This window comes from Oncorhynchus mykiss, unplaced genomic scaffold (genome assembly GCF_057628025.1).
Source record: "Oncorhynchus mykiss isolate SJ-2025 unplaced genomic scaffold, ASM5762802v1 scaffold93, whole genome shotgun sequence".
NCBI lineage: Eukaryota > Metazoa > Chordata > Actinopteri > Salmoniformes > Salmonidae > Oncorhynchus > Oncorhynchus mykiss.
In genome coordinates this window covers 417,501-441,017 of record NW_028322092.1, presented here as the reverse complement: position 1 = coordinate 441,017, position 23,517 = coordinate 417,501, and the positions used below count along the sequence as shown (strand labels likewise).

Below are 23,517 nucleotides of genomic sequence, written 5' to 3'. Positions count from 1 at the left end.
CAGCCATCATCCTGTAGACCACGTCCTCTGTTGTCAGATAGCCATCATCCTGTAGACCAGGTCCTCTGGTGTCAGACAGCCATCATCCTGTAGACCAGGTCCTCTGTTGTCAGACAGCCATCATCCTGTAGACCACGTCCTCTGGTGTCAGACAGCCATCACCTGTAGACCAGGTCCTCTGGTGTCAGACAGCCATCATCCTGTAGACCACGTCCTCTGGTGTCTTCTGTTGTCAGACAGCCATCATCCTGTAGACCAGGTCCTCTGTTGTCTTCTCTTGTCAGACAGCCATCATCCTGTAGACCACGTCCTCTGGTGTCAGACAGCCATCATCCTGTAGACCAGGTCCTCTGTTGTCAGACAGCCATCATCCTGTAGACCACGTCCTCTTGTGTCTTCTGTTGTCAGACAGCCATCATCCTGTAGACCGCGTCCTCTGGTGTCAGACAGCCATCACCTGTAGACCACGTCCTCTGTTGTCAGACAGCCATCATCCTGTAGACCACGTCCTCTGGTGTCAGACAGTCATCATCCTGTAGACCAGGTCCTCTGTTGTCAGACAGCCATCATCCTGTAGACCAGGTCCTCTGGTGTCTTCTGTTGTCAGACAGCCATCATCCTGTAGACCAGGTCCTCTGGTGTCTTCTGTTGTCAGACAGCCATCATCCTGTAGACCAGGTCCTCTGGTGTCTTCTGTTGTCAGACAGCCATCATCCTGTAGACCAGGTCCTCTGGTGTCTTCTGTTGTCAGACAACCATCATCCTGTAGACCAGGTCCTCTGTTGTCAGACAGCCATCATCCTGTAGACCAGGTCCTCTGTTGTCAGACAGCCATCATCCTGTAGACCAGGTCCTCTGGTGTCTTCTGTTGTCAGACAGCCATCATCCTGTAGACCAGGTCCTCTGGTGTCAGACAGCCATCATCCTGTAGACCAGGTCCTCTGGTGTCAGACAGCCATCATCCTGTAGACCAGGTCCTCTGTTGTCTTCTGTTGTCAGACAGCCATCATCCTGTAGACCAGGTCCTCTGTTGTCAGACAGACATCATCCTGTAGACCACGTCCTGACTGGTGTCAATGTTATAGTTTGTTCAGGTGTTGAGGAGGCTCACTAGTTGACCCTCACTCCCATACCAATATTAGTTAGGATCCCTCACTCCCCTGTCCAAAATTAGTTTGGATCCCTCACTCCCATATCAATATTAGTTAGGTTCCCTCACTCCCCTGTCCAATATTAGTTAGGATCCCTCACTCCCCTGTCCAATACTAGTTAGGATCCCTCACTCCCCTGTCCAATACAAGTTAGGATCCCTCACTCCCCTGTCCAATACTAGTTAGGATCCCTCACTCCCATACCAATATTAGTTAGGATCCCTCACTCCCCTGTCCAATACTCGTTAGGATCCCTCACTCCCCTGTCCAATACTCGTTAGGATCCCTCACTCCCCTGTCCAATATTAGTTCGGATCCCTCACTCCCCTGTCCAAGACTAGTTAGGATCCCTCACTCCCCTGTCCAATACTAGTTAGGATCCCTCACTCCCATGCCCAGTGCTGGTTGTGGTGTGTGTTGGTGTTCATGGAGTTAGACAGTGTGTTTCTGTTAGTAATGTTCCATAATGAGTCTCTTGTACATTCATTCTAAACCAGAGAGCTGAAGTCAAATCCAGCTCTGTGTTACTAACTGACATTAGTTTCACTTCTTTGGTTTGACTCTCAATGGAGCTTTGTTTTGTTCAGTACTTTCAGCCTGGCTCCTTTTTGGCTCTGTGGGCTATAGTGGGGTCTGGCTCTGTGGGGTCTGGCTCTGTGGGCTATAGTGGGGTCTGGCTCTGTGGGGTCTGGCTCTGTGGGCTATAGTGGGGTCTGGCTCTGTGGGCTATAGTGGGGTCTGGCTCTGTGGGCTATAGTGGGGTCTGGCTCTGTGGGCTATAGTGTAGTCTGGCTCTGTGGGCTATAGTGTGTTCTGGCTCTGTGGGCTATAGTGGGGTCTGGCTCTGTGGGCTATAGTGTGGTCTGGCTCTGTGGGCTATAGTGTGGTCTGGCTCTGTGGGCTATAGTGTGGTCTGGCTCTGTGGGCTATAGTGTGGTCTGGCTCTGTGGGCTATAGTGTGGTCTGGCTCTGTGGGCTATAGTGTGGTCTGGCTCTGTGGGCTATAGTGGGGTCTGGCTCTGTGGGCTATAGTGTGGTCTGGCTCTGTGGGCTATAGTGGGGTCTGACTCTGTGGGCTATAGTGTGGTCTGGCTCTGTGGGCTATAGTGGGGTCTGGCTCTGTGGGCTATAGTGTGGTCTGGCTCTGTGGGCTATAGTGTGGTCTGGCTCTGTGGGCTATAGTGTGTTCTGGCTCTGTGGGCTATAGTGTGGTCTGGCTCTGTGGGGTCTGGCTCTGTGGGCTATAGTAGCCCACAGAGCCAGACACAGAGTCAGACCACACTATAGCCCAGAGCCAGACCCCCACTATAGCCCACAGAGTCAGACACAGAGTCAGACCACACTATAGCCCACAGAGCCAGACCACACTATAGCCCACAGAGCCAGACCACACTATAGCCCACAGAGCCAGACCACACTATAGCCCACAGAGTCAGACTCCACTATAGCCCACAGAGTCAGACTCCACTATAGCCCACAGTGCCAGACCACACTATAGCCCACAGAGCCAGACCCCACTATAGCCAAGAGCCAGGGGCGCTGTGGGCTATAGTGTGGTCTGGGTCTGTCTCTGTGCCTGTCTCTGTCTCTGTGTCTGTGTTTTATGGTCTGCAGTGTGGTCCTTTGCACAGAGGGTTCTACATGGAACCCCAAATAGTTATCCTCGGAACCCAGAAGGGTTTTCCTACGGGGACAGCCGAATAACCCTTTTGGAGCCCTTCAGAGTGTACGGTTGTTACAGAGGACTACAGCCAGGGGATACGGTATGACAATTAGAAAGAGCTGCTTGTCTATGGGGGTCAAGGAGCAGGCTGAGGCACTAGGCAGAGAAGAGGAGAGGTCCGCCCTCACGTCACGTCCTCTTGTCTCAGACCTCAGACTGGTTCCTGCTTGCTGAGACATGCTACAGGCAGCCAGCCAGCCAGTGACTGGGCTCCCTCCCTTTGTGTCTGGGTTCCTCACCACCCACTCCCTCTACTTGTTCCCAACCTTCCCCTGTGTGTCTGTGGTGTGTGACAGGCCATTAGTCAGACTAGAGAGGGGTGTGTGTGTCTGATGTCTCGGAGGGTCAACAGCTATTTACTCTCTAGATGGTCTGAGATGACAACGCGGTCTGAGATGACAACGCTGTCTGGCTCTGTGGGGTCTGGCAACGCTGTCTGAGATGATAATGCTGTCTGAGATGATAACGCTGTCTGAGACGACAACGCTGTCTGAGATGACAACGCTGTCTGAGATGACAACGCTGTCTGAGACGATAACGCTGTCTGAGATGACAACGCTGTCTGAGATGACAACGCTGTCTGAGATGATAACGCTGTCTGAGATGACAACGCTGTCTGAGACGACAACGCTGTCTGAGACGATAACGCTGTCTGAGACGACAACGCTGTCTGAGATGACAACGCTGTCTGAGATGACAACGCTGTCTGAGACGATAACGCTGTCTGAGACGACAACGCTGTCTGAGATGACAACGCTGTCTGAGATGACAACGCTGTCTGAGATGACAACGCTGTCTGAGATGATAACGCTGTCTGAGACGACAACGCTGTCTGAGACGATAACGCTGTCTGAGACGACAACGCTGTCTGAGGTGACAACGCTGTCTGAGACGATAACGCTGTCTGAAATATACAGACTGTCTATTCTGCCACTGTGTCCTCTCTGTTTAGGGTCAGTCACAGTGGTCAGGTATTCTGCCACTGTGTCCTCTCTGTTTAGGGTCAGTCACAGTGGTTAGGTATTCTGCCACTCTCTGTTTAGGGTCAGTCACAGTGGACAGGTATTCTGCCACTCTCTGTTTAGGGTCAGTCACAGTGGTCAGGTATTCTGCCACTGTGTCCTCTCTGTTTAGGGTCAGTCACAGTGGTCAGGTATTCTGCCACTGTGTCCTCTCTGTTTAGGGTCAGTCACAGTGGTCAGGTATTCTGCCACTGTGTCCTCTCTGTTTAGGGTCAGTCACTGTGTCCTCTCTGTTTAGGGTCAGTCACTGTGGTCAGGTATTCTGCCACTTTGTCCTCTCTGTTTAGGGTCAGTCACAGTGGTCAGGTATTTAGTTCCGCTGTGTCCTCTCTGTTTAGGGCCAAATAACATTCTAGTTTGCTCCGTTTTTCACATTCTTTCCAATGTGTCAAGTAATTATCTTTTTGTTTTCTCATGATTTGGTTGGGTCTAATTGTGCTGCTGTCCTGAGGCTCTGTGGGGTGTGTTTGTGAACAGAGTCCCAGGACCAGCTTGCTTAGGGGACTCTTCTCCAGGTTCATCTCTCTGTAGGTGATGGCTTTGTTGTGGAAGGTTTGGGCATCGCTTCCTTTTAGGTCGTTGTAGAATTTAACGGCTCTTTTCTGGATTTTGATAATTAGCGGGTATCGGCCTAATTCTGCTCTGCATGCATTATTTGGTGTTTTACGTTGTACACTGAGGATATTTTAGCAGAATTCTGCATGCATAGTCTCAATTTGGTGTTTGTCCCATTTTGTGAATTCTTGGTTGGTGGTCAGGTCAAAAGTAGTGGTCAAACGTAGTGCATTTCCTCTCCCCTCTCTCCTCTCTCCTCTCTCCTCTCCCCTCTCTCCTCTCTCCTCTCCCCTCTCTCCTCTCTCCTCTCCCCTCTCTCCTCTCTCCTCTGTCCTCCTTACAGGACATTACAACCTGGTCTCTCCTCTGTCCTCCTTACAGGACATTACAACCTGGTCTCTCCTCTGTCCTCCTTACAGGACATTACAACCTGGTCTCTCCTCTCTCCTTACAGGACATTACAACCTGGTCTCTCCTCTGTCCTCCTTACAGGACATTACAACCTGGTCTCTCCTCTCTCCTTACAGGACATTACAGCCTGGTCTTTCCTCTCTCCTTACAGGACATTACAACCTGGTCTCTCCTCTGTCCTCCTTACAGGACATTACAACCTGGTCTCTCCTCTCTACTTACAGGACATTACAACCTGGTCTCTCCTCTCTACTTACAGGACATTACAACCTGGTCTCTCCTCTCTACTTACAGGACATTACAACCTGGTCTCTCCTCTCTACTTACAGGACATTACAACCTGGTCTCTCCTCTCTACTTACAGGACATTACAACCTGGTCTCTCCTCTCTACTTACAGGACATTACAACCAGGTCTCTCCTCTCTACTTACAGGACATTACAACCTGGTCTCTCCTCTCTACTTACAGGACATTACAACCTGGTCGCTCCTCTCTACTTACAGGACATTACAACCTGGTCTCTGGGTCGCTCCTCTCTACTTACAGGACATTACAACCTGGTCTCTGGGTCTCTCCTCTCTACTTACAGGACATTACAACCTGGTCTCTCCTCTCTACTTACAGGACATTACAACCTGGTCTCTCCTCTCTACTTACAGGACATTGCAACCTGGTCTCTGGGTCGCTCCTCTCTCCTTCTTACTAACATTACAGATATGAGATCCTCTCACTGGGCCCTGTACGTAACAGATAGGAGATCCTCTCACTGGGCCCTGTACGTAACAGATAGGAGATCCTCTCACTGTGCCCTGTACGTAACAGATAGGAGATCCTCTCACTGGGCCCTGTACGTAACAGATAGGAGATCCTCTCACTGGGCCCTGTACGTAACAGATAGGAGATCCTCTCACTGGGCCCTGTACGTAACAGATGTGAGATCCTCTCACTGGGCCCTGTACGTAACAGATGTGAGATCCTCTCACTGGGCCCTGTACGTAACAGATAGGAGATCCTCTCACTGGGCCCTGTACGTAACAGATAGGCGATCCTCTCACTGGGCCCTGTACGTAACAGATAGGAGATACTCTCACTGGGCCCTGTACGTAACAGATAGGCGATCCTCTCACTGGGCCCTGTACGTAACAGATAGGAGATACTCTCACTGGGCCCTGTACGTAACAGATAGGCGATCCTCTCACTGGGCCCTGTACGTAACAGATAGGAGATACTCTCACTGGGCCCTGTACGTAACAGATAGGAGATACTCTCACTGGGCCCTGTACGTAACAGGAGATCCTCTCACTGGGCCCTGTACGTAACAGATAGGAGATCCTCTCACTGGGCCCTGTACGTAACAGATAGGCGATCCTCTCACTGGGCCCTGTACGTAACAGATAGGAGATACTCTCACTGGGCCCTGTACGTAACAGGAGATCCTCTCACTGGGCCCTGTACGTGACAGATAACACCCACTGGGTTGTCTTAGTACTGTTGTAACTCTATAATGCCCTGTACAGATAACACACACTGGGTTGTCTTAGTACTGTTGTAACTCTATAATGCCCTGTACAGATAACACCCACTGGGTTGTCTTAGTACTGTTGTAACTCTATAATGCCCTGTACAGATAACACCCACTGGGTTGTCTTAGTACTGTTGTAACTCTATAATGCCCTGTACAGATAACACCCACTGGGTTGTCTTAGTACTGTTGTAACTCTATAATGCCCTGTACAGATAACACACACTGGGTTGTCTTAGTACTGTTGTAACTCTATAATGCCCTGTATAGATAACACCCACTGGGTTGTCTTAGTACTGTTGTAACTCTATAATGCCCTGTACAGATAACACACACTGGGTTTTCTTAGTACTGTTGTAACTCTATAATGCCCTGTACAGATAACACACACTGGGTTGTCTTGGTACTGTTGTAACTCTATAATGCCCTGTACAGATAACACCCACTGGGTTGTCTTAGTACTGTTGTAACTCTATAATGCCCTGTACAGATAACACCCACTGGGTTGTCTTAGTACTGTTGTAACTCTATAATGCCCTGTACAGATAACACACACTGGGTTGTCTTAGTACTGTTGTAACTCTATAATGCCCTGTACGTAACAGATAACACACACTGGGTTGTCTTAGTACTGTTGTAACTCTATAATGCCCTGTGTGCATCCCAATCGGCACCCTATTCCCTATAGTGTAGGGTACGACTTGGTACTAGTTTACCATTTGGCTGATCTGGGATATTTGTGGTGTCTGGAGTCGTCCTCTGTCTTCATCAGTGATTCAGAGGGTGTCTGAATCTCAACCACCTCTCCCCCCAGACTACAGCCTCCTCCCCCGCTGTCTGGCAGCTCTAGACTACCCCCCCTCCCCCCACCAGCTGACTGCTGACCCCAGGCCCCTGGGGCAGAGGGAGAGACACAGAGGAAGAGGGGCTGGCTGGTCTATTGTCTGGAGGGAGAGTGAGAGGAATAGGGGCTGACTGGTCTATTGTATGGAGGGAGGGAGAGTAGTGTGTCTGTACAAAATGCAGGCACTCACAACTTTATATCTCTCTGGATAAAAGCTTCTGCTAAATGACTCCAATTGAAATGTCTGGTCTGGTGAAGCCCCCCCCCCCCCCCCCCCCCTTCCAGCTGACTGCTGACCTGAGGGCCCAGGAGAAGGAGAGAAAGGCTGGTCTACTGTCTGGAGGGAGAGAGAGAAGGAGAGGGACTGGCTGGTCTACTGTCTGGAGGGAGAGAGAGGAGGAGAGGGACTGGCTGGTCTACTGTCTGGAGGGAGAGAGAGGAGGAGAGGGGCTGGCTGGTCTACTGTCTGGAGGGAGAGAGAGAGAAGGAGAGGGGCTGGCTGGTCTACTGTCTGGAGGGAGGGAGAGGAGAGGGGCTGGCTGTTCTACTGTCTGGAGGGAGAGAGAGAGAAGGAGAGGGGCTGGCTGGTCTACTGTCTGGAGGGAGGGAGAGGAGAGGGGCTGGCTGTTCTACTGTCTGGAGGGAGAGAGAGAGAAGGAGAGGGGCTGGCTGGTCTACTGTCTGGAGGGAGGGAGAGGAGAGGGGCTGGCTGTTCTACTGTCTGGAGGGAGAGAGAGAAGGAGAGGGACTGGCTGGTCTACTGTCTGGAGGGAGAGAGAGGAGGAGAGGGGCTGGCTGGTCTACTGTCTGGAGAGAGAGAGTGAAGGAGAGGGGCTGGCTGGTCTACTGTCTGGAGGGAGAGAGGAGGACAGGGGCTGGCTGGTCTACTGTCTGGAGGGAGAGAGAGAAGGAGAGGGGCTGGCTGGTCTACTGTCTGGAGGGAGAGAGAGAAGGAGAGGGGCTGGCTGGTCTACTGTCTGGAGGGAGAGAGAGGAGGAGAGGGGCTGGCTGGTCTACTGTCTGGAGGGAGAGAGAGGAGGAGAGGGGCTGGCTGGTCTACTGTCTGGAGGGAGAGGAGAGAGGGGCTGGCTGGTCTACTGTCTGGATGGAGAGAGAGGAGGACAGGGGCTGGCTGTTCTACTGTCTGGAGGGAGAGAGAGGAGGAGAGGGACTGGCTGGTCTACTGTCTGGAGGGAGAGAGAGGAGGAGAGGGGCTGGCTGGTCTACTGTCTGGAGGGAGAGAGAGAGAAGGAGAGGGGCTGGCTGGTCTACTGTCTGGAGGGAGGGAGAGGAGAGGGGCTGGCTGTTCTACTGTCTGGAGGGAGAGAGAGAGAAGGAGAGGGGCTGGCTGGTCTACTGTCTGGAGGGAGGGAGAGGAGAGGGGCTGGCTGTTCTACTGTCTGGAGGGAGAGAGAGAGAAGGAGAGGGGCTGGCTGGTCTACTGTCTGGAGGGAGGGAGAGGAGAGGGGCTGGCTGTTCTACTGTCTGGAGGGAGAGAGAGAAGGAGAGGGACTGGCTGGTCTACTGTCTGGAGGGAGAGAGAGGAGGAGAGGGGCTGGCTGGTCTACTGTCTGGAGGGAGAGAGAGGAGGAGAGGGGCTGGCTGGTCTACTGTCTGGAGAGAGAGAGTGAAGGAGAGGGGCTGGCTGGTCTACTGTCTGGAGGGAGAGAGGAGGACAGGGGCTGGCTGGTCTACTGTCTGGAGGGAGAGAGAGAAGGAGAGGGGCTGGCTGGTCTACTGTCTGGAGGGAGAGAGAGAAGGAGAGGGGCTGGCTGGTCTACTGTCTGGAGGGAGAGAGAGGAGGAGAGGGGCTGGCTGGTCTACTGTCTGGAGGGAGAGAGAGGAGGAGAGGGGCTGGCTGGTCTACTGTCTGGAGGGAGAGGAGAGAGGGGCTGGCTGGTCTACTGTCTGGAGGGAGAGAGAGGAGGACAGGGGCTGGCTGTTCTACTGTCTGGAGGGAGAGGGGCTGGCTGGTCTAATGTCTGGAGGGAGAGAGAGGCAGACAGACAGACAGACAGACCTGGCTCTCAAGAGAAGACAGACTATGTGCAACACTGCCAACAAAATGAGGTGGAAACTGAGCTGCACTTCCTCACCTCCTGCCCAATGTATGACCATATTAGAGACACATATTTCCCTCAGATTACACAGATCCACAAAGAATTTGAAAAAACAAATCAAACATTGATAAACTCCCATATCTGTGACATCACAGAGAGATCAGGTGGAATACCACAGTGTGAAATCACAGAGAGATCAGGTGGAATACCACAGTGTGACATCACAGAGAGATCAGGTGGAATACCACAGTGTGACATCACAGAGAGATCAGGTGGAATACCACAGTGTGACATCACAGAGAGATCAGGTGGAATACCACAGTGTGACATCACAGAGAGATCAGGTGGAATACCACAGTGTGACATCACAGAGAGATCAGGTGGAATACCACAGTGTGACATCACAGAGAGATCAGGTGGATTACCACTTATTTTCCACCATCTTTTTAAGTGGGAGAACTTGCACAATTGGTGGCTGACTAAATACTTTTTTGCCCCACTGTAGTTAGACAAGATAATATAGTTAGACAAGATAGAATAGTTAGACAAGATAATATAGTTAGACAAGATAATATAGTTAGACAAGATAAAATACTTCGACAAGATAATATAGTTAGACAAGATAATATGGCTAGACAAGATAATATAGTTAGACAAGATAATATAGTTAGACAAGATAATATAGTTAGACAAGATAATATAGTTAGACAAGATATGGTTAGACAAGATAATATAGTTAGACAAGATAATATAGTTAGACAAGATAATATGGCTAGACAAGATAATATAGTTAGACAAGATAATATAGTTAGACAAGATATGGTTAGACAAGATAATATAGTTAGACAAGATAATATAGTTAGACAAGATAATATAGTTAGACAAGATAATATGGCTAGACAAGCTAGCCTGAAATGGCTTCTTCAAATCAAGCTTTATTTATACAGCATATTTCAGGTATGTAATGCAACACAATGTGTTTCAGGAGAGAGAGGTAGTAGGAGTGGTAGTAGTAGTAGTATCAGTAGTAGTAGTGGTAGTAGTAGTAGTAGTAGTAGTATCAGTAGTAGTAGTATCAGTAATAGTAGTGGTGGTAGTAGTAGTATCAGTAGTAGTGGTAGTAGTAGTAGTAGTAGTATCAGTAGTAGTAGTAGTAGTATCAGTAGTAGTAATAGTAGTAGTATCAGTAGTAGTAGTAGTATCAGTAGTAGTAGTGGTGGTAGTGGTAGCAGTAGTAGTAATAGTAGTAGTAGTAGTAGTGGTAGTAGTAGTAGTAGTATCAGTATTAGTAGTAGTGGTGGTAGTAGTATCAGCAGTAGTAGTGGTAGTAGTAGTAGTAGTATCAGTAGTAGTAGTAGTAGTAGTAGTGGTAGTAGTAGTAGTAGTAGTAGTATCAGTAGTAGTAATAGTAGTAGTAGTATCAGTAGTAGTAATAGTAGTAGTATCAGTAGTAGTGGTAGCAGTAGTAGTAGTAACAGTAGTAGTAGTGGTGGTAGTGGTAGCAGTAGTAAAAGTAGTAGTAGTAGTAGTAGTGGCGGTAGTAGTAGTAGTAGTAGTATCAGTAGTGGTAGTAGTAGTTGTAGTAGTAGCAGTAGTAGTAGTAGCAGTTGTAGTAGTAGTATCAGTAGTAGTAGCAGTAGTAGTAGTAGTAGTAGTGGTAGTAGTAGTAGTAGTAATAGTAGTAGTAGTATCAGTAGTAGTAGTAGTTGTAGTATCAGTAGCAGTAGTAGCAGTAGTAGTAGTAGCAGTAGTATCAGTAGTCGCAGTAGTAGTAGTGGTGGTGGTAGTAGTAGTAGTAATAGTAGTAGTATCAGTAGTAGTAATAGTAGTAGCAGTGGTAGTAGTAATAGTAGTAGTAGTATCAGTAGTAGTAGCAGTAGTAGTAGTAATAGTAGTAGTATCAATAGTAGTAATAGTAGTAGCAGTGGTAGTAGTAGTAGTAGTAGTAGTATTAGTAGTAGTAGTTGTAGTATCTGTAGTAGTATCAGTAGTACCAGCAGTAGTATCAATAGCAGTAGTAGTAGTATCAGCAGTAGTAGTAGTAATAGTTGTAGTAGCAGTTGTAGTAGTAACAGTAGTAGTAGTAGTAGTAGTAGTATCAGTTGTAGTAGTAACAGTAGTAGTAGTAGTAGTAGTAGTATCAGTAGTAGCAGTTACAGTAGTAGTAGTAGTATCAGTAGTAGTAGCAGTAGCAGTAGTAGTAGTATCAGTTGTAGTAGTAGCAGTAGCAGTATCAGTAGTAGTAGCAGTTGTAGTAGTAGCAGTTGTAGTAATATCAGTAGCAGTATCAGTAGTAGTAGCAGTAGTAGTAGTATCAGTAGTAGCAGTAGCAGTTGTAGTAGCAGTATCAGTAGTAGTAGCAGTATCAGTAGTAGCAGTATCAGTAGTAGTAGTAGCAGTTGTAGTAGCAGTAGTAGTAGCAGTATCAGTAGTAGTAGCAGTTGTAGTAGTAGCAGTTGTAGTAGTAGTAGTAGCAGTTGTAGTAGTAGTAGTAGTAGTAGTAGTAGTAGTAGTTGTTGTTGTAGCAGTTGTAGTAGCAGTAGTAGTAGTAGCAGTAGTAGTTGCAGTAGTAGCAGTATTAGCTGTTGCTACTCTCTTTACCAGTGAGTCTGTCTACAGGTGTTGCTACTCTCTTTACCAGTGAGTCTGTCTACAGGTGTTGCTACTCTCTTTACCAGTGAGTCTGTCTACAGGTGTTACTATTCTCTTTACCAGTGAGTCTGTCTACAGGTGTTACTACTCTCTTTTCCAGTGAGTCTGTCTTCAGGTGTTACTACTCTCTTTACCAGTGAGTCTGTCTGCAGGTGTTACTACTCTCTTTACCAGTGAGTCTGTCTACAGGTGTTACTACTCTCTTTACCAGTGAGTCTGTCTGCAGGTGTTACTACTCTCTTTACCAGTGAGTCTGTCTACAGGTGTTACTACTCTCTTTACCAGTGAGTCTGTCTACAGGTGTTACTACTCTCTTTACCAGTGAGTCTGTCTACAGGTGTTACTACTCTCTTTACAAGTGAGTCTGTCTGCAGGTGTTACTACTCTCTTTACCAGTGAGTCTGTCTACAGGTGTTGCTACTCTCTTTACCAGTGAGTCTGTCTACAGGTGTTACTACTCTCTTTACCAGTGAGTCTGTCTACAGGTGTTGCTACTCTCTTTACAGGTCTATAGTGGTCCTGTCTATAGTGGTCATGTCTATAGTGGTCCTGTCTATAGTGGTCCTGTCTATAGTGGTCCTGTCTATAATGGTCCTGTCTATAGTGCTCCTGTCTATAGTGGTCTTGTCTATAGTGGTCCTGTCTATAGTTGTCCTGTCTATAGTGGTCCTGTCTATAATGGTCCTGTCTGTAGTGGTCTATAGTGGTCCTGTCTATAGTGGTCCTGTCTATAGTGGCCCTGTCTATAGTGGTCCTGTCTATAATGGTCTATAGTTGTCCTGTGTATAGTGGTCCTGTCTATAGTGGCCCTGTCTATAGTGATCTTGTCTATATTGGTCCTGTCTATAGTGGTCCTGTTTATAGTTGTCCTGTCTATAGTGGTCATGTCTTGTAGTGGTCCTGTCTATAGTGGTCCTGTTTATAGTGATCTTGTCTATAGAGGTCCTGTCTATAATGGTCTATAGTGGTCCTGTCTATAGTGGTCCTGTCTATAGTGGTCCTGTCTATAGTGGTCCTGTCTGTAGTGGTCTATGGTGGTCCTGTCTATAGTGGTATTGTCTATAGTGGTCCTGTCTATAGTGGTCCTGTCTGTAGTGGTCTATAGTGGTCCTGTCTATAGTGGTATTGTCTATAGTGGTCCTGTCTATAGTGGTCCTGTCTATAGCGGTCATGTCAATAGTGGTCCTGTCTATAGTGGTCCTGTCTGTAGTGGTCTATAGTGGTCCTGTCTGTAGTGGTCTTGTCTATAGTGGTCCTGTCTGTAGTGGTCCTGTCTATAGTGGTATTGTATATAGTGGTCCTGTCTATAGTGGTCCTGTCTATAATGGTCTATAGTGGTCCTGTCTATAGTGGTATTGTCTATAGTGGTCCTGTCTATAGTGGTCCTGTCTATAGTGGTCCTGTCTATAGTGGTCTATTGTGGTCCTGTCTATAGTGGTCCTGTCTATAGTGGTCCTGTCTATAGTGGTCTATAGTGGTCCTGTCTATAGTGGTCCTGTCTATAGTGGTCCTGTCTGTAGTGGTCTATAGTGGTCCTGTCTATAGTGGTATTGTCTATAGTGCTCCTGTCTATAGTGGTCCTGTCTATAATGGTCTATAGTGGTCCTGTCTATAGTGATATTGTCTGTAGTGGTCCTGTCTATAGTGGTCCTGTCTATAATGGTCCTGTCTATAGTGGTCCTGTCTATAGTGGTCCTGTCTATAGTGGTCCTGTCTATAGTGGTCCTGTCTAGAGTGGTCCTGTCTATAGTGGTCATGTCTATAGTGGTCCTGTCTATAGTGGTCATGTCTATAGTGGTCCTGTCTATAGTGGTCCTGTCTATAATGGTCATGTCTATAGTATTCCTGTCTATAGTGGTCCTGTCTATAGTGGTCCTGTCTATAGTGGTCCTGTCTATAATGGTCCTGTCTATAATGGTCCTCTCTATAGTGGTCCTGTCTATAATGGTCTATAGTGGTCCTGTCTATAGTGGTCCTGTTTATAGTTGTCCTGTCTATAGTGGTCCTGTCTATAGTGGTCCTGTCTATAGTGGTTCTGTCTGTAGTGGTCTATAGTGGTCCTGTCTGTAGTGGTCCTGTCTATAGTGGTCCTGTCTGTAGTGGTCTATAGTGGTCCTGTCTATAGTGGTATTGTCTATAGTGGCATTGTCTATAGTGGTATTGTCTATAGTGGTCCTGTCTGTAGTGGTATTGTCTATAGTGGTCCTGTCTATAGTGGTCCTGTCTATAGTGGTCATGTCTTGTAGTGGTCATGTCTATGGTGGTCCTGTCTATAGTGGTATTGTCTATAGTGGTATTGTCTATAGTGGTCCTGTCTATAGTGGTCCTTTACTAATCTGAAAACAAGACTCCCCAAATTTTATCAGCATATCGATTGCGCAACCAGGGGAGGAAAGACCTTGGACCATTGTTACTCTAACTTCCGCGACGCATATAAGGCCCTGCCCCGCCCCCCTTTCGGAAAAGCTGACCACGACTCCATTTTGTTGATCCCTGCCTACAGACAGAAACTAAAACAAGAGGCTCCCACGCTGAGGTCTGTCCAACGCTGGTCCGACCAAGCTGACTCCACACTCCAAGACTGCTTCCATCACGTGGACTGGGAGATGTTTCGTATTGCGTCAGATAACAACATTGACGAATACGCTGATTCGGTGTGCGAGTTCATTAGAACGTGCGTTGAAGATGTCGTTCCCATAGCAACGATTAAAACATTCCCTAACCAGAAACCGTGGATTGATGGCAGCATTCGTGTGAAACTGAAAGCGCGAACCACTGCTTTTAATCAGGGCAAGGTGTCTGGTAACATGACCGAATACAAACAGTGCAGCTATTCCCTCCGCAAGGCTATCAAACAAGCTAAGCGCCAGTACAGAGACAAAGTAGAATCTCAATTCAACGGCTCAGACACAAGAGGCATGTGGCAGGGTCTACAGTCAATCACGGACTACAGGAAGAAACCCAGCCCAGTCACGGACCAGGATGTCTTGCTCCCAGGCAGACTAAATAACTTTTTTGCCCGCTTTGAGGACAATACAGTGCCACTGACACGGCCTGCAACGAAAACATGCGGTCTCTCCTTCACTGCAGCCGAGGTGAGTAAGACATTTAAACGTGTTAACCCTCGCAAGGCTGCAGGCCCAGATGGCATCCCCAGCCGCGCCCTCAGAGCATGCGCAGACCAGCTGGCCGGTGTGTTTACGGACATATTCAATCAATCCCTATACCAGTCTGCTGTTCCCACATGCTTCAAGAGGGCCACCATTGTTCCTGTTCCCAAGAAAGCTAAGGTAACTGAGCTAAATGACTACCGCCCCGTAGCACTCACATCCGTCATCATGAAGTGCTTTGAGAGACTAGTCAAGGACCATATCACCTCCACCCTACCTGACACCCTAGACCCACTCCAATTTGCTTACCGCCCAAATAGGTCCACAGACGATGCAATCTCAACCACACTGCACACTGCCCTAACCCATCTGGACAAGAGGAATACCTATGTGAGAATGCTGTTCATCGACTACAGCTCGGCATTCAACACCATAGTACCCTCCAAGCTCGTCATCAAGCTCGAGACCCTGGGTCTCGACCCCGCCCTGTGCAACTGGGTACTGGACTTCCTGACGGGCCGCCCCCAGGTGGTGAGGGTAGGCAACAACATCTCCTCCCCGCTGATCCTCAACACTGGGGCCCCACAAGGTTGCGTTCTGAGCCCTCTCCTGTACTCCCTGTTCACCCACGACTGCGTGGCCACGCACGCCTCCAACTCAATCATCAAGTTTGCGGACGACACAACAGTGGTAGGCTTGATTACCAACAACGATGAGACGGCCTACAGGGAGGAGGTGAGGGCCCTCGGAGTGTGGTGTCAGGAAAACAACCTCACACTCAACGTCAACAAAACTAAGGAGATGATTGTGGACTTCAGGAAACAGCAGAGGGAACACCCCCCTATCCACATCGATGGAACAGTAGTGGAGAGGGTAGCAAGTTTTAAGTTCCTCGGCATACACATCACAGACAAACTGAATTGGTCCACTCACACAGACAGCATCGTGAAGAAGGCGCAGCAGCGCCTCTTCAACCTCAGGAGGCTGAAGAAATTCGGCTTGTCACCAAAAGCACTCACAAACTTCTACAGATGCACAATCGAGAGCATCCTGGTGGGCTGTATCACCGCCTGGTATGGCAACTGCACCGCCCTCAACCGTAAGGCTCTCCAGAGGGTAGTGAGGTCTGCACAACGCATCACCGGGGGCAAACTACCTGCCCTCCAGGACACCTACACCACCCGATGTCACAGGAAGGCCATAAAGATCATCAAGGACATCAACCACCCGAGCCACTGCCTGTTCACCCCGCTATCATCCAGAAGGCGAGGTCAGTACAGGTGCATCAAAGCTGGGACCGAGAGACTGAAAAACAGCTTCTATCTCAAGGCCATCAGACTGTTAAACAGCCACCACTAACACTGAGTGGCTGCTGCCAACACACTGACACTGACTCAACTCCAGCCACTTTAATAATGGGAATTGATGGGAAATGATGTAAATATATCACTAGCCACTTTAAACAATGCTACCTTATATAAATGTTACTTACCCTACATTATTCATCTCATATGCATACGTATATACTGTACTCTATATCATCGACGGTATCCTTATGTAATACATGTATCACTAGCCACTTTATACTATACTATGCCACTTTGTTTACATACTCATCTCATTTGTATATACTGTACCCGATACCATCTACTGTATCTTTCCTATACTGCTCTGTACCATCACTCATTCATATATCCTTATGTACATATTCTTTATCCCCTTACACTGTGTACAAGACAGTAGTTCTGGAATTGTTAGTTAGATTACTTGTTATTACTGCATTGTCGGAACTAGAAGCACAAGCATTTCGCTACACTCGCATTAACATCTGCTAACCATGTGTATGTGACAAATAAAATTTGATTTGATTTGATTTGTCTATAGTGGTATTGTCTATAGTGGTATTGTCTGTAGTGGTCCTGTCTATAGTGGTCCTGTCTATAGTGGTCCTGTCTGTAGTGGTCTATAGTGGTCCTGTCTATAATGGTCCTGTCTGTAGTGGTCCTGTCTATAGTGGTCCTGTCTGTAGTGGTCTATAGTGGTCCTGTCTATAGTGGTCTTGTCTATAGTGGTCCTGTCTATAGTGGTATTGTCTATAGTGGTATTGTCTATAGTGGTCCTGTCTGTAGTGGTCCTGTCTATAGTGGTATTGTCTATAGTGGTATTGTCTATAGTGGTCCTGTCTGTAGTGGTCCTGTCTATAGTGGTCCTGTCTATAGTGGTCCTGTCTATAGTGGTCCTGTCTGTAGTGGTCTATAGTGGTCCTGTCTGTAGTGGTCCTGTCTATAGTGGTCCTGTCTGTAGTGGTCTATAGTGGTCCTGTCTATAGTGGTCTTGTCTATAGTGGTCCTGTCTATAGTGGTATTGTCTATAGTGGTCCTGTCTATAGTGTTCCTGTCTGTAGTGGTCTATAGTGGTCCTGTCTGTAGTGGTCTATAGTGGTCCTGTCTGTAGTGGTCTATAGTGGTCCTGTCTCTAGTGGTCTATAGTGGTCCTGTCTGTAGTGGTCCTGTCTGTAGTGGTCTATAGTGGTCCTGTCTGTAGTGATCCTGTCTGTAGTGGTCTATAGTGGTCCTGTCTGTAGTGGTATTGTCTATAGTGGTCCTGTCTGTAGTGGTCCTGTCTGTAGTGGTCTATAGTGGTTCTGTCTGTAGTGGTATTGTCTATAGTGGTCCTGTCTGTAGTGGTCCTGTCTATAGTGGTCCTGCCTGTAGTGGTCCTGTCTGTAGTGGTCCTGTCTGTAGTGGTCTGTAGTGGTCCTGTCTGTAGTGGTCTATAGTGGTCCTGTCTATAGTGGTCCTGTCTGTAGTGGTCTGTAGTGGTCCTGTCTGTAGTGGTCTATAGTGGTCCTGTCTATAGTGGTCCTGTCTGTAGTGGTCTGTAGTGGTCTATAGTGGTCCTGTCTGTAGTGGTCTATAGTGGTCCTGTCTGTAGTGGTCCTGTCTGTAGTGGTCTATAGTGGTCCTGTCTGTAGTGGTCCTGTCTGTAGTGGTCTGTAGTGGTCCTGTCTGTAGTGGTCTATAGAGGTCCTGTCTATAGTGGTCCTGTCTATAGTGGTCCTGTCTATTGTGGTCCTGTCTGTAGTGGTCTATAGTGGTCCTGTCTATAGTGGTCCTGTCTGTAGTGGTCCTGTCTGTAGTGGTCTATAGTGGTCCTGTCTGTAGTGGTCTATAGTGGTCCTGTCTATATTGGTCCTGTCTGTAGTGGTCTATAGTGGTCCTGTCTGTAGTGGTCTATAGTGGTCCTGTCTGTAGTGGTCCTGTCTGTAGTGGTCATGTCTGTAGTTGTCCTGTCTGTAGTGGTCTATAGTGGTCCTGTCTGTAGTGGTCCTGTCTGTAGTGGTCTATAGTGGTCCTGTCTGTAGTGGTCCTGTCTGTAGTGGTCCTGTCTGTAGTGGTCCTGTCTGTAGTGGTCCTGTCTGTAGTGGTCCTGTCTGTAGTGGTCTATAGTGGTCCTGTCTGTAGTGGTCCTGTCTGTAGTGGTCATGTCTGTAGTTGTCCTGTCTGTAGTGGTCTATAGTGGTCCTGTCTATATTGGTCCTGTCTGTAGTGGTCTATAGTGGTCCTGTCTGTAGTGGTCTATAGTGGTCCTGTCTGTAGTGGTCCTGTCTGTAGTGGTCATGTCTGTAGTTGTCCTGTCTGTAGTGGTCTACAGTGGTCCTGTCTGTAGTGGTCCTGTCTATAGTGGTCCTGTCTGTAGTGGTCATGTCTGTAGTGGTCTATAGTGGTCCTGTCTGTAGTGGTCCTGTCTGTAGTGGCCCTGTCTGTAGTGGTCCTGTCTGTAGTGGTCTGTAGTGGTCCTGTCTGTAGTGGTCTATAGTGGTCCTGTCTATAGTGGTCCTGTCTATAGTGGTCCTGTCTGTAGTGGTCTATAGTGGTCCTGTCTATAGTGGTCCTGTCTATAGTGGTCCTGTTTGTAGTGGTCTATAGTGGTCCTGTCTATAGTGGTCCTGTCTATAGTTGTCATGTCTGTAGTGGTATTGTCTATAGTGGTCATGTCTGTAGTGGTCCTGTCTGTAGTGGTCTATAGTGGTCCTGTCTGTAGTGGTCTATACTGGTCCTGTCTGTAGTGGTCCTGTCTGTGTGGCCTGAAGACTAAAGCTCTCTGAGTGTCTGGATGAGCTGCACATGTTGACCTCTGCTACCACCTGGTGGGGGAATGAAAAACAACACATCATCCCAAATATATGCTTTCTTAATGCCGTCATCCAACATCAATCTTGCAACCTTTCGGTTCCTCGTCCAACGCTCTAACCACTAGGCTACCTGGCCCGCCCCCTCTAACCACTAGGCTACCTGCCCCGCCCCCTCTAACCACTAGACTACCTGCCTCCCCCCTCTAACCACTAGGCTACCTGCCTCCTCCTCTAACCACTAGACTACCTGCCTCCCTCCTCTAACCACTAGACTACCTGCCTCCCTCCTCTAACCACTAGACTACCTGCCTCCCTCCTCTAACCACTAGGCTACCTGCCTCCCTCCTCTAACCACTAGGCTACCTGCCTCCCCCCTCTAACCACTAGGCTACCTGCCTCCCCCCTCTAACCACTAGGCTACCTGCCTCCCCCTTCTAACCACTAGACTACCTGCCTCCCCCCTCTAACCCCTAGGCTACCTGCCTCCCAACTCTAACCACTAGGCTACCTGCCTCCCCCCTCTAACCACTAGACTACCTGCCTCCCCCCTCCCCCTCTAACCACTAAACAACCTGCCTCCTCCTCTAACCACTAGGCTACCTACCTCCCCCCTCTAACCACTAGACTACCTGCCTCCCCCCTCCCCCTCTAACCACTAGACTACCTGCCTCCCCCCTCCCCTCTCTAACCACTAGACTACCTGCCTCCCCCCTCCCCCTCTAACCACTAAACGACCTGCCTCCCCCTCTAACCACTAGACTACCTGCCCCCCCCCCCCCCCCCCTAACCACTAGGCTACCTGCCTCCCTCCTCTAACCACTAGACTACCTGCATCCCCCCTCTAACCACTAAACTACCTGCCTCCCCCTCTAACCACTAGACTACCTGCCCCCCCCCCCCCCTAACCACTAGACTACCTGCCTCCCCCCTCTAACCACTAGACTACCTGCCTCCCCCCTCTAACCACTAGACTACCTGCCTCCCCCTCTAACCACTAGACTACCTGCCTCCTCCTGTAACCACTAGACTACCTGCCTCCCCCCTCTAACCACTAAACTACCTGCCTCCCCCCCTCTAACCACTAAACTACCTGCCTCCCCCCTCTAACCACTAAACTACCTGCCTCCTCCTCTAACCACTAGGCTACCTGCCTCCTCCTCTAACCACTAGACTACCTGCCTCCCCCCTCTAACCACTAGACTACCTGCCTCCCCCCTCTAACCACTAGACTACCTGCCTCCCCCCTCTAACCACTAGACTACCTGCCTCCCCCCTCTAACCACTAGACTACCTGCCTCCCCCCTCTAACCACTAGACTACCTGCCTCCCCCCTCTAACCACTAGACTACCTGCCTCCCCCCTCTAACCACTAGACTACCTGCCTCCCACCTCTAACCACTAGACTACCTGCCTCCCCCTCTAACCACTAGGCTACCTACCTCCCCCCTCTAACCACTAGACTACCTGCCTCCCCCCTCCCCCTCTAACCACTAGACTACCTGCCTCCCCCCTCTAACCACTAGACTACCTGCCTCCCCCCTCCCCTCTCTAACCACTAGACTACCTGCCTCCCCCCTCCCCCTCTAACCACTAAACGACCTGCCTCCTCCTCTAACCACTAGACTACCTGCCTCCCCCCTCCCCTCTCTAACCACTAGACTACCTGCCTACCCCCTCCCCCTCTAACCACTAAACTACCTGCCTCCTCCTCTAACCACTAGACTACCTGCCTCCTCCTCTAACCACTAGGCTACCTGCCTCCTCCTCTAACCACTAGGCTACCTGCCGCCCCCTCTAACCACTAGGCTACCTGCCCCGCCCCCTCTAACCACTAGACTACCTGCCTCCCCCCTCTAACCACTAGGCTACCTGCCTCCTCCTCTAACCACTAGACTACCTGCCTCCCTCCTCTAACCACTAGACTACCTGCCTCCCTCCTCTAACCACTAGACTACCTGCCTCCCTCCTCTAACCACTAGGCTACCTGCCTCCCTCCTCTAACCACTAGGCTACCTGCCTCCCCCCTCTAACCACTAGGCTACCTGCCTCCCCCCTCTAACCACTAGGCTACCTGCCTCCCCCTTCTAACCACTAGACTACCTGCCTCCCAACTCTAACCACTAGGCTACCTGCCTCCCCCCTCTAACCACTAGACTACCTGCCTCCCCCCTCCCCCTCTAACCACTAAACAACCTGCCTCCTCCTCTAACCACTAGGCTACCTACCTCCCCCCTCTAACCACTAGACTACCTGCCTCCCCCCTCCCCCTCTAACCACTAGACTACCTGCCTCCCCCCTCCCCTCTCTAACCACTAGACTACCTGCCTCCCCCCTCCCCCTCTAACCACTAAACGACCTGCCTCCCCCTCTAACCACTAGACTACCTGCCCCCCCCCCCCCCCCCCCTAACCACTAGGCTACCTGCCTCCCTCCTCTAACCACTAGACTACCTGCATCCCCCCTCTAACCACTAAACTACCTGCCTCCCCCTCTAACCACTAGACTACCTGCCCCCCCCCCCCCCCTAACCACTAGACTACCTGCCTCCCCCCTCTAACCACTAGACTACCTGCCTCCCCCCTCTAACCACTAGACTACCTGCCTCCCCCTCTAACCACTAGACTACCTGCCTCCTCCTGTAACCACTAGACTACCTGCCTCCCCCCTCTAACCACTAAACTACCTGCCCCCCCCCCTCTAACCACTAAACTACCTGCCTCCCCCCTCTAACCACTAAACTACCTGCCTCCTCCTCTAACCACTAGGCTACCTGCCTCCTCCTCTAACCACTAGACTACCTGCCTCCCCCCTCTAACCACTAGACTACCTGCCTCCCCCCTCTAACCACTAGACTACCTGCCTCCCCCCTCTAACCACTAGACTACCTGCCTCCCCCCTCTAACCACTAGACTACCTGCCTCCCCCCTCTAACCACTAGACTACCTGCCTCCCCCCTCTAACCACTAGACTACCTGCCTCCCACCTCTAACCACTAGACTACCTGCCTCCCCCTCTAACCACTAGGCTACCTACCTCCCCCCTCTAACCACTAGACTACCTGCCTCCCCCCTCCCCCTCTAACCACTAGACTACCTGCCTCCCCCCTCTAACCACTAGACTACCTGCCTCCCCCCTCCCCTCTCTAACCACTAGACTACCTGCCTCCCCCCTCCCCCTCTAACCACTAAACGACCTGCCTCCTCCTCTAACCACTAGACTACCTGCCTCCCCCCTCCCCTCTCTAACCACTAGACTACCTGCCTACCCCCTCCCCCTCTAACCACTAAACTACCTGCCTCCTCCTCTAACCACTAGACTACCTGCCTCCTCCTCTAACCACTAGGCTACCTGCCTCCTCCTCTAACCACTAGGCTACCTGCCTCCTCCTCTAACCACTAGGCTACCTGCCTCCTCCTCTAACCACTAGGCTACCTGCCTCCCCTCTCTAACCACTAGACTACCTGCCTCCCCCCTCCCCTCTCTAACCACTAGACTACCTGCCTCCCCCCTCTCCCTCTAACCACTAAACGACCTGCCTCCTCCTCTAACCACTAGACTACCTGCTTCCTCCTCTAACCACTAGACTACCTGCCTCCCCCCTCCCCCTCTAACCACTAAACGACCTGCCTCCTCCTCTAACCACTAGGCTACCTGCCTCCCCCTCTAACCACTAGGCTACCTGCCTCCTCCTCTAACCACTAGGCTACCTGCCTCCCCCCTCTAACCACTAAACGACCTGCCTCCTCCTCTAACCACTAGGCTACCTGCCTCCCCCTCTAACCACTAGACTACCTGCCTCACCCCTCTAACCACTAGGCTACCTGCCTCCCCCCTCTAACCACTAGGCTACCTGCCTCCCCCCTCTAACCACTAAACTACCTGCCTCCCCCCCTCTAACCACTAAACTACCTGCCTCCCCCCTCTAACCACTAAACTACCTGCCTCCCCCCTCTAACCACTAGACTACCTGCCTCCCCCTCTAACCACTAAACTACCTGCCCCCCCCCCCTCTAACCACTAGGCTACCTGCCTCCCCCCTCTAACCACTAGGCTACCTGCCTCCTCCTCTAACCACTAAACTACCTGCCTCCTCCTCTAACCACTAAACTACCTGCCTCCTCTTCTAACCACTAGGCTACCTGCCTCCCCCCTCTAACCACTAGGCTACCTGCCGCCCAAAACGGTACCTGCCAGACATTGACAGTGATTAATTAGCAACATGTTGTATTGTGGATGTTGAAACCTGTTGTCTTTCTCTCCGTGTCTCTCCTCTCTGTCCTCCAGCTGTCCTGGAGTCTGCTTAGATCCTCCAACCTGTTGTCTTTCTCTCC

General features: G+C 49.9%; 1 protein-coding gene across 4 annotated transcripts in view; it reads left to right on the top strand.

The window, feature by feature from the left end:
• Positions 1 to 23,517, top strand: part of LOC149970090 (protein TMEPAI-like) — a 39,719-nt gene that overhangs the window by 11,233 nt on the left and 4,969 nt on the right. The window lies entirely within an intron of this gene.